General features: G+C 34.4%; 1 non-coding gene across 1 annotated transcript; it reads left to right on the plus strand.

Moving 5' to 3' along the window:
• Positions 1–420: 420 nt before the first annotated feature.
• On the plus strand, positions 421–531 carry LOC142550366 (small nucleolar RNA R71). Its single transcript, XR_012821330.1, has one exon. It is a non-coding gene; the product is annotated as a small nucleolar RNA R71 (small nucleolar RNA).
• Positions 532–12,619: the final 12,088 nt, after the last annotated feature.

Here is a 12,619-nt window from a genome sequence, read left to right on the forward strand (position 1 = left end):
TTAACATAATTTGCTTGTTCATGGAGACATTCTTTAAATGAAGGTAATGTTGGACAATCTTTTGCAGCATGATCATGTGTATCACATATATGACAAATAATTTCTTGAATACTTTTTAATTGACCACTCTTTTTCATTTCTAAGGACTCAATTTTTCTTGCTAAAGATGCAAGTTTAGCTTGAATATCTATATCATCTTTAAGATTATAGATACCACCCCCATTTGTTGAATTATTGTTTTTAGTTGTTGGTGGTTCTATTGTGCCTATATTATCCCAATTTTGAGCATTATCCAAATATTCCATAGCTTCTTCATTTGGGTTTTTATCTTCAAAAGTTCCATTACACATGAATTCTATCATTTGCCTATCTTTAGGTATTAGACCTTCATAAAAGTGAGAAACTATTCTCCATGTTTCAAAACCATGATGTGGGCATGTATTAAGTAATTCTTTATACCCATCCCAACATTGATAAAACGTTTCTCCTTGTTTTTGAGAAAAAGTTGTAATTTGTCTTTTAAAAGAGTTTGTTCTATGGGAAGGGAAAAACTTTTTGAGAAATTGTTGTTGAATTTCTTCCCATGATCTTATTGAACTTGATCTTAAATTTTGTAGCCATGTTTTAGCTTTATCTTTTAAACAAAAAGGGAAAAACTTTAATTGACCTATATCCATGCTACAATTTTGATCATTATAAGTGTTATAAACTTCCTCAAATTCTCTTAGATGCAAATATGGATTTTCAGAATCTAAGCCATGAAAATTTGGTAAAAGTTGAATAATTTGAGGTTTGAAGTTGAAATTAGATGCATCAGGAGGAAAAACTAAACAAGATGAGATACTAGTTCTAATAGGGTTCATATGGTGCCTAAGTGTTCTTAATTGATCATGTTCTTGATTATTATTATTATTATTATTATTATCATTATCTTGATTATTTGAATTATCATCCATGTTTAAATTATTTTCAGATACTCGAATAAGTCTACCACTTTTTTTCGACTCCAAATACTCATACAAAAAAAAAAAAACACAATACTTATAAATAAAACATAATTAACAAATATAAACTTAATTTATACCTCCCCGGCAACGGCGCCAAAAACTTGCTACTACTTAAGTAATAATTCACCCAAGTGTAGGTTGTCTACAAGTAATATATTTCGTAAGTACAAGATCGATCCTCAGAGACGTTATTTTAAGTTTAAATTTATTAATTTATAGATTACCAAATGCAAGAATGAAGTTTACAAATTATAAATTTTGTCAAGGCTTGAGGATTTATTCTTGGTTTATGTAATATTGTTTAACTAAAATTAAACAAAAGAAACCACCATAAATAATGGTTCCAAGAAAATTTAACACACACATAATATAATATAGTTCTCACTATAGAAAATACCGAATTAACCGATATTTTATATATGGTACCTATGATTATAATTATAGCTATATAAATAAATAATTGCATAAAGTAAATGTTAAATAAAATCATTATATTTCATTTAGAACAACCGGCAGAGCAACGCTATTGCCTAAATGAAATATATTGATTTAATAAGTTAGTTGCGGTAAAGTAAAAGTTAGTTGCGGAAAAGTAAAAGTTAGATGCGAAAAATAAAAGTTAGTTGCGATAAAGTAAATGTTAGATTGTTAGATGTTAGTATTAAATCATAATATTTCATTTAGAACAACCGGCAGAGCCACGCTATCGTCTAAATAAAATATTATGATATTATTATATAAATATATATATATATATATATATATATATCTATATATATATATAATAATAAGTGATGAAATATTTATTGTATCAAAATTAAACAACAAATCATGATAACCACTTTAATGGTATCAAGCATTTGATGTAAATTGATAACAACAAATAATTCATTTTTATACCTACAATAAAAATAAGTTAGCTAAATGAAAAGAAATAAAGAAAGAATATACAAAATATAAACAATCTTACTTCACATAGAATGCATCCTCTTCACCTTGACATAATAGATTTAAATTGCCATAAGCTTACTTTTGATCAACACTAAAATATCACTCATAGTTGAGAACATGAAAGAAAATATATTGGAACTTAGAGCTTTCATACACACTCACACTGTATTTTACAATGAGATAAAATGATTCTCAAGCTAGCACAAGGCCTCTATTTATAGGCCAAATGAGAGAAAGGGTCAAAATTTTTATTAATGCCATGTAGTTGCAATAGTATTCTTTGTCTCCTCCAAGTTCAATTTCATGTCCCTTCTTTCAATGCTTTGTTCCACAACTTTAATCACCGAATTTGACTCTGCTCAGAACGGCAAACATGTGGGGAATTGTCTGTAGATGAATTTGGCCACTTGGTTCACCTCATTTGGTTAAATATTGAAATAGTTAAGATTTTTTTACTATATGCTGGTCATAGTAAAAGTAAATTCGTCCTCCTTTTGATATTTGCACAATTTGATCATCTTAATGAACTTTTTAGGCAATCATGTCTTCTGCAAAGTTGTAGATAATTTCTCAAGGATTCCAAACTTGTTTGAGTCATCTCCATTTGAATTCTCTAGCTTGAGTTATCATTATTTTACCAACACGTAGAAAACCTGAAAATAAAACATATTTAGTAAGACAATTAAATATAAACAAACAATACTAAAATAACATAATTTTATAATTTTAATGAAACTTAAATTTTAAAATACAGGTTTTAACATATAATAAATTATTAATTTTAAGTTTCATCACCCAGCCCTTGCACCATCCTTCGTGCACCCTACTAGGACTCTAGTGCATCGCCTTGACCCGTCCCTTGAACCCTAGACCAAGCCCCCAACGCCTGGAAGCAGCGCAAACCTTGCACCAATCTGTGCAGGGTTCTCGGGTGGAGTCCTAGCATGGCTAGGACTCTTCCCCAGCCCCTAACTCGAGTCCTAGATTGGCTAGGACTCTAGCCCTGACCATGACAGCCCTTGGCCGACCCCTGGCCCTAGCCAAGGCCTCGCCTCACCCTAAAACATGCAGCCCGATCACCTTTCCCCCATGATAGGAGATTTTGGTTCTTCCTGCCTTGCTCCTATTGCTTTTGGTGAATCGTGTGTGTCTCTAAATCACATAAAACCTTTGTTTAAACTTAACTTGACATCATGGCAGCCCCCTAACATGCTTGAACAATTTAATGCATCCACAAATCATGAAACCGAAACTTGTAAGTGCAATAATTTGAAATTCTGGAAAATAAGTCATGTAGTTCATGCATCCAAAAATTAAAACATTAATATGATATGATGAATGAGAAAAAGGAGATGTAAGGCGTGCCTTTGCGTTAAATACGCTCGAATAAACGTTGACGACGAAGAACGGGACGCGAACCTTGACTTGTTTCCACTAGAACCCCTTCGAAAATCTGCTTGGAGGCTATGAATATGTGCCGTGTGTGTGTATGATGGGGTGGGAGTGTTTTTAGAATTTTAAAAGAGTGGTGGCCGATTGATTATGATGCTAGGAGTGTAGGGTTTAATATATTTTATACACTAATTAACTACTAACTAGTCTTTGGCCTATTAAGCCAATTAAATTAAGCTCATTAGTCTAATTAGGTTTTAAATAAAATATTGACAATGTTTTGTTTAATTCAACATGTGAATTTATTAGCCGGGTTGTCAAAAGTTCGTATTTTAATGAAAAAAACCAACACCGATAAAATTTACGTCCCGGCGTATAAAATCACCTCAAAACCCTTTATTTTCAAAAATATTAAAAAGCATCAATCATAATTTAAATAATTAAAAATAATCATTTAATAAAAACATTTTACATTTTCAGTCTTCGGTCCCCGTTCCTCGATCGTCACTTGAATATTCCTTAAAAATACAATTTTATGCAATCATGAAGAAAATATATTTTAAACATGTAAATATACACAACATAATTAATTTATGCAATTAAAACATTTAATTAAAATACAAGATAATTTAATAATTGCATGCATGTGGTTTGCGTGGATCTTTAAATTTTCGGGGCGTTACATTTTCATTTGGACGAGGTTGCTCAGTCCTCATCTCGGGACGAGGTTTTTCATGTCCATCTCAATATGAGGTTGTTCTAGTCTCATCTCAAGACAAGATTATTCGAGTTTCACCTGAGAACGTGACGATACTGAATTAGTTCTTCTCCTTCATCTTCTCCTTCATCTTTGGTGATAAACATAAAAAGTTTTACATTATTTAAATATTTTATAATATAAATTTTTAGTTTTTTTATTAAATGTTTAAATTTTATTTGTTTTATAATAAATTGTATAAAATATAAGTTGTTGTGGAATTATAACTTTTTACTATTTTTACATGTTCGATAAAACAAAAATAACCTTGTCGTTGCAAATGGGATTAAGATGATTTTTGGACCTGTAGAAAGTTGAATTTAATATCTAAAATATTGATCTCAAGCATGAGATAAAATCCTCTCACAATTGGGATGAAATTAAGCAACAAACAAAGTTATCAAAGGAGTAGAAGTTTTACCATGATCTTGTATTTTGACCATATCTGTCAACTTACTTTGTAAAAAAGGTAAAACAAAAATACCACAATTCAAATAACTCAATTATCTAAATGTTTTGTTTTATGTGGAAAAGAAAATTCGGATAGGAAGATTTTCAAAAGTGATGCGTATGATGACATAATTTCTTGGAACACCAATGAAGACTTATGTGTAAAAGAAAAATATTTTATTTGTGGTTCTCCCTCCAAATTTGGCTATAAATAGAGGTGCATTATAATGTATTTGGATATCCCTCATTCTATGAACAAACCTTTGAGTTCATAATATTTCTTTCTTTATTTTTCCTTTATTTCTTCATTTAAATATAACTAGCATCTTAATTTCATATTCAAAGTTTTATACTTTGAATAATGAGTAGCTAACTTCCCAAAGTTGATATGAAAAGGTGAAAGTCTTGATATAATAATAAGGTTATTAAAATGTAATAATCTATGTTTTATATTATTTAATAATTATTTATTGTTTATGTTATATTTATTTCTTTAAGCATTATTTTACCCTACTTATAAGTGGGAGTTTTGATTTATTGTTGTTATATGTTATACTAAATTCTTGCAACCATTTAAATGTTATTTTTGTATTACGAATCATTTAAAGTGGATGCCTTGATTTATTATATATGAATATATCATAATATTAACTTTTTTGTACCATTTAAATGTTAGTTTGGTAATAACAACCATTTAAAGTGGGAACTTTGATTTAGTGTTTACAAATATATATATATATATATCCCGATAAATACTTGACAACATTTATAAATTTTGATATATATTATATACTTTTAAGATAATAATATATAATATAATATAAATATGATTATTTAATATATTGGAATTATTTTATTAAGTGGATTTCATTGATATTCATTAATGTTAACTTTATTAAAATACCAAGAGCGGATCCTCTATCTCAACTACTTAAATTAAAATTTGAACAATTAAAAATTACCAATTAAAGATTCAAACAATTAAAAGAAAAAAAACAAAACAAAAAAAAAACAAAAGGACATTGTAGTGGATTTGTAATTACCTTAGCTTCCCTGTGGATACGATATTTGGACTACCGAATTATACTATTTGTGGACAACCTGCTCTTGGGAGTGCTCCAATCAAAGTCGCACCATCCGGCCTACCATCTTTACGTCTCAGCTCAAACTTGTCACAGAGGGCGCCAAGTGATACTCACTAGAAATGTTGGTTTCGGTTCTAGCAGGTGATAGCAGTCCACGCTTGCATAAGTATCGATTCGACCCCTTGAAATATGTTTTTCTTTCAGTTTTATTTTCGATTCCCGTGTGTGAATTTCGAGGAATAATTTAGTTTTAATGAACTATCCGGTCACTTACAAGCAACAAACAAATAATGAATAAATGAAAATTATATAATTGTAGATTTAAAATTTTAATTTTAGGGATCTAGGGCTATACGGGCTCGAATCGTTGAATGCATACTTCGAATTTACTCTAGGCATGAAATCACGAAGAGAACCGTTAGAAGGGGGCCGGAGGGTGTCCCAACGTAGCCCCTCCGATGCTAAAGTCAGAGACTGAGAATATAATAAGAAAGCAGCTAAGAGTGCTGCTAAAAAACAATATAGTCAATGAAAGAATTTGACGCTCAAACCTGGTATTTATAGAAAGATACATGATCCTGTAATGAGTCTTCCACCTTGGTTAGGGATAAGCCAAATGTAAAAATCTGGTTTGGCCCTAATCTTAATGAGCCCACTCATGGGATATCAATATTATTAAATCCTAATAATCTTCATCAACGTTGATTTAAATTTTAAATAACGTGTGCACTTTTGATTTTTTACTATTTATAATATTTGAAAAGCCTTTAAAATTTTTTTTTGAGGACATCAATTTTTTTTTACTACTTGACCTTTTCACTATTAATATTATAGATTTCTCCCCTTTCTCATTCCACACATATCAATTAACCAACGTCATATTTCATGTTGCTCCTTCCTCGTTTCTTTTAATTCAACGATTTTTTTCCTATATCTCCTTCCACGACCCAAATTTACTATGTTCTCATATATTTGTTGCTGGGCTCTTCATTCCAAATCTTACCACTCATTCTTTTCACGCTGGGCTATCAATTAAAAAATATTTTAACAAGATAAGGATTCACAATTCTTCCTCTAGATCTCTTTGGCTTTTGTAGATCGTTGTTACGATTTGGTTTGGATTTTCAAATTTCTATATACTCGATTTTTTTGTGACCATGAACATGCTTACTTACTTTGTTGGGCTTTCGATTTAAAATCTTTGCACTTCACTCTATAGCAAAAGGGAATAATTCGAGTACCTGTCTCTTATGATCTCACTATGTCTTTGGTTCATGTCGATTTTTTGTTTACAATTTGGCTTATCTCTGGATTTTTTATTTTTTCAAGAAGCAATTACATCATATCTAAATTGTTATTGTTTTGTTTTTTAATAGAGTAACTTCGAGGATTTAATCAGCAGAGAGAAGTGTTTCTCCATATCTCCTGAAGAATTTCAGCTTTTGTATTTATTTATATTCCAGCATTTGTATTAATTTACTATCTTCTTAGAGAGATTGATCATACTGTTTGGTATCGTAGTTATCTTACAATTCTAAGCTTATTGATGATATCCGGGTGAATCCGGTGAGCTAGGTCGGGGAAATCTACTGGATGATGATATAAGTGTTGTGTTGAAGGAAATGAGTAAGGAATATATTTGTAAGCTATGGCTTCCACTGTTGTAATGCCCGATATTTTATCCTGTTAATTCGAGATGATTAATGTACGAATTGATGTGATTATGAAAGGGCCACCCGAGACACGAATTGAGATTGCATGTGATGTTGTATGTGCGAGGACCGAAGGTCTCGCGCATATGCGCGGCACCGATTCGCGCATATGCACGAGAAAGGCAGAGAATATATATATATATATATCAATTCAGATCCTTCCTTCACAATGTAGCAGAAAGAAAATCGAGAAAGCTCCGTGAAAATCCTTACGCCTTTTCATATTTTAGATTTGTGATTGTGCAAGATCCGTCCGTCAGAATTTCGATCTGAGTTTAGTACCGTACTCCTCTCAGTACAGGCTTCACACAGACGTAAGTTTTCGTATGTTTTGATATGATTTGAAAATATGATATTAAGGAATCGGATATGATTGATATATGGTGTTATTTATATATTAGACATCGTATAATTGAAACCGGATTGAAGAACAGATACCGTATGAAATTGTTATGATTTATCAGATTTGATTTGATTGAAATGATACAGATTTGATATCAGATTATGTTTGTCGATCGATTATGAGTTGAGATTAGCATTTACTGATATTTGTATTGCTGGATATATTGAAATTGTGCAGTTATGCTGTTGAAATAAACTTATATTGAGTTCTGATTATATCGAGTATTGATTTGAGTGTTATATTGATATTGTACTCCTCGATATTGTCATTGCCAGATTGAGTATTGACAGGCTTCGAATTCGAGACTTCAACTTCGTCAGACCGAGAAAAGAAATGTATAAATCAATGTTAACCGGGAGATTGACTCGAGTTAGATTTGACTTGAGTTTCCCTAAACCACATACTTGTTTGTTCTTGTTTTAATACCTTTGTATTATGTGAATGAATATGCTTCTTCTATTGATTTATAGAAAAGTGGAGAATAGCAGATAGATTACGAGAACGAGTCATTGGCAGAAGTGCTAAGTCTTGGGCAGAGGTGCCTAGACATTGAATGTTTGGTTTATATCAATGTTGCTTAAAAGTAGATCGACTTCTATGGCTGAGATTCGAAATAGTATGCCGACGTCCGGGAACCGGGGTCCCTAGACTAGACTAGATCCGAGTCGAGTCTGAGATGATGAGTCACTAGATTATTTACAGTTTTATATCGATACATGTTGCATCCTAGCCATCCGATTTGCCTTTAGATCAACTTTGGAGATCATACTCTCTATTCCTATATATAACAACACACCTCCTTCATTTGTCACTTTCTGAAATTTCGAATTTTTTCAAGATTTATCCGACGCACATCGCTTTCATCCAACTCCGACGAACTTCCTACCCTCAAGCCTCTATCTCCGATTTATTCTCGTAAGTTCCTTTCTATTTTTTAGAAATGTCAAACTCTACCTCCTCCACCTCAGGAGCGAACGCGCAAGGTTCATCGCAGTATGAATCGGTGGAGGTTCGCTTTAATTCCTCCTCTTCCCCTCCCCACAAAATTTATTTGACTCTCTCTCCTTAGAAATAAAAGAAATCAAGGGTTAAGCCCTCTGCTGTGGGCCCCTCTTGAGCTTCTAAGAAGCGGAAGGACAAAGCCCTAGCCCCCAAATTACCCTCCTCTGAGGCCCCGAGTGCCCCGTGGTTTTCTACCTTGCAAAACACTCTTCGTCCCAGGGCCGAGGTGGAACTTAGAACCATAGGATATATCTCTTCCTAATTTACCATTCTTATTCTCGGCCCTTCGGATAGGGAAGATAAGCCCCCGAAGGGTTTTTATACTTTATTTAAGAACCAGCTTCGTAGTGGTCTTAGGTTTCCCATCCCTCCCTTCTTAATTGTTGTGGCTCATTTCCTCAAGGTCCCCATAAACCAACTCCACGCCAACTCCTTTTGTATCATGTCCTCAGTTTTTATTCTCTTTAAAATGCATAACCTTCTTATCAACCCCCTCGTTCTTTTTTAATTTTTTATTTTTCATTAAGGAATCGACTCTTCATCCGGGTAGAAAGTTAAAAACATTGTCACCAAAGCATCTCGTCTTCTCTGAAGGGGTGGAAAGGTAGATTCTTCTTCATAACCCTTCATTCCCATCCTCCCTGTCTAATCGGCTTCTTACCCAATATCCCTACCCAACCCGATCTCCCTAACGACTAAAACTTGAGGAGATCTACTCCAGGAGTCACGATCTAGTAGGGGAAAGAAAATTCTCTTCCTCTGTCTTCCGAGAGGAGGAAAATTTTTTTCCTCCCGGTAACTACTCAAGTGGTCAAGCCAAACGGAGCGAGGTCATTACCCTACGACTACTGCCCTACCCCAGTCTTCTGAGGATGATGCATACCACATCCCTTTGCGGCATCGCAAAAGAAGAGCGATGGCTGCCCCCGAAGAAGAGGATTCTCCTCCAACTATCCCATCTTCAAGGCTGCTCCCTCCAGTGACCGAGCAGACTCCCTCCTCCTCCCACACTTCCAGAAAACCGCCCCCTCGAGCAAATATTTTTCTCGAGGGGCCTACTCCTACTGGGGTTCGCCTCTTTAAGAGTATGCTCCTTCCTGACGAGGAGACTTACTTGAAGAGTTCTGGTCCTAACCTGAAGCTTTTCGAAGGCTCCAACTGTATTTTTTCTGTAAGTATTCCCTTTTCATTACAATCTTTTTTTTAACTAATTCCTTTTGTATGCTCTTGACCAGGGCATTCAAATGTTGATCTCGGAATTTGAAGAAGTGGCCTTAGTGGCCAAGAAAGAAGCTGGTCGGGCCAAAGCCACTAACGATCTCTACGGGAAAATATAGGAAGAGTTGGCCTGGGTCAAGAGAGCCCACGAAGAAGAAACAACAAGCCTCCGGGCCTCCCTAGAAGTGGTCAAACAACAACTACCCTCTGCTCAGACTACTAAGGTTAAAAGCTTGATCCAGGAAGAGAACTTGCAGAAGCAGGTTTCCATCCTGGAATACAGAACTCGTTATCTAGATGACGAAGCCGGCCGACAGCAACATCGAGCAATTGTTGCTGAGGACAAGCTGGGGGCCCTGAAACTTACTCAGGAGGAGTGGCGGACCTCATTCATTAAATCCCCCGAGTTTCAAGCGGTCGTTGAAGATAAATTTTACAATTACTTCAAATTCATCTTTGAAAAATTTTGGGAGCAGTTTGAGAAGGAAGGTCTCCTCCCTATCGATAAGGAAGGCTTCCCGGACATTAACAAGGCCATCGACTCCCTTCCCAAGGACGATGCAACCAATACAGAGGCCAAGAAAACTTCACAAGGGGAGGCCAGAGAGCAGCCTTCTTCAATAGATTTAGAATAGGTATGTAGAAATTTTTTTTTCATTTTATATAATTTGCTTGTAATCTCAGCCTTCGAGCCTTTATTAATGAAATTTAATTTTGTAATTTGTGCTTCTCATAACTCATTAATAATTCATAAACTCCCAGCCTTGAAAATAATAAAGAACTGCTTGCTTGAATCACAAAACTCTCTGAGAACATAGTAAATTGACACACGGTGAGCTCTGGCATCCTATTCGATTCAATCTCTATAGATTTTTACTCCCAATACATAGGATGCTTCACCCATGTCTTTCATGGAGAACTTACTTGCTAACCATACTTTAGTTGATTGCAGTAATCCTACATCATTCTCAATGAGCATGATATCATCAACATAAAGTATTAGGAATGTCACTGCGCTTCTAGTAACTTTCTTGTGTTAGAGTAGGTGCACGTCGAGCCAAGTGTCGGTCGAGTGTTCACAATAAAACTCTATGTATAAACAGTCTTTATTTTAATAATATTTGAAATTCTTGTTTTGGCACTTCTTTATCTGTATACCCATGCTAGTTGCATAGATAAAGTCCCTGAATATACAAATAGTAGAAAGAATATGAGATGCTCATATGATGAGTATCATGAAACTCATATTTGGAATACTGTATATTCTAAACAGTTCCTAGTTGATTCAGCCACCGCTAAGAAGGATATAGGCCGCTCGAGTTCGAGACTAGTATCTACGATGTGAGTACCATGTTTCATTGGTAGGAGACATTGTGATGTCCGAGCATGCAGATAGGTGCTCCTGGTAGAGTGCAATGAATAACCCTCCATAAAGGACTTTCCAAGTGGTTCTCACTTATCGAGTGGAAATGTCTTAGTTTATGGTTGTACACCATTAGTCCTTATGACCCGGGACAACATTGAGACTCTATGTGCTAGCATTACACTTTTACTTGTTTACCGACTCTTTAGGGGTCATCAGGTGGCAAGGTTGGGTGTCTTGTCGAAAAATATAGGAGTCGATGCATTGTAGTCGGGGATTCACCGCTTACCTTCGGGTATGGATATCCTATGTGTATGTAGTATGAAATCTCTGATCAGAGTATGGTGGTAATTATGAAATGGGTTTCATAGATTACACCATCGATGCAACTACGACATGACACATAGTATCGATTCATTGACAACTCTCGATATACCAATGGTTGTCAAATCGGTCGGGATATATGAGTTGAAGGGACCGTACTGTATGCTAACCATAATTGAATGGTTCTTGCAGGCACTATCATTTAATACCTAGGGAATCATGTACGCGATGCTGCTAGGCATTTAACATGATTGGTTGGGTACTATCAGACTTGAGTTCTGACGTTCTTATTATCAAGGAGTTGATAAGTAAGAATGGAGCAATTGGGGTATGCTCGTATAAGGACATGTTTAGTCCGAATCACATGGAGATGTGAACCCACGACTAGTTGTATCAATGAACCATTGAGGGCCACACAAGTGCAAGCTTTCTAGATCCCGTTGAGAAGTTAAAATAGTTCAATGTGTTGAACGGCTTACAAAGGAGTTTATAAGCGTAAATAAAAATAGAAGTATGACTTCTATAAAGAGAATATAACTTTTAATTTGAGGATGTGTTCCTAAATTAAAAGTTGGCCAAATAAATGATGTATTTGGAAATTGTGGTTTCCATAAATATTATTATGGACTAAATTAAATCAATTCAAGTGTTGAATTAATTTAACACTAGTGGGCCTAGTAGAGTCCAAATAATTAAATTAATTCAAGTGTTGAATTAATTAAACTACATTGGGCCTTGTAGAGCCCAATTAGAAATAATTATTAAACTAGTGGGCTTGAGTAAAATCAAGTAAAGTTTTAAATGGACTCAAATGTGTTTGAGACATTTAAAATAAAAGTCCATGGGCCTTGTAATTGTTAAAATCCCAAGTAGAAAAGCATGCAAGGGAGGTGAAGAGTTGGGAGGCTACTTTTTAAATATCCAAGGCATGGCATGCACATGCTTACTTTTAACT

The sequence above is a fragment of the Primulina tabacum genome, chromosome 6 (genome assembly GCF_025594145.1).
Source record: "Primulina tabacum isolate GXHZ01 chromosome 6, ASM2559414v2, whole genome shotgun sequence".
NCBI classification, from domain to species: Eukaryota; Viridiplantae; Streptophyta; class Magnoliopsida; order Lamiales; family Gesneriaceae; genus Primulina; species Primulina tabacum.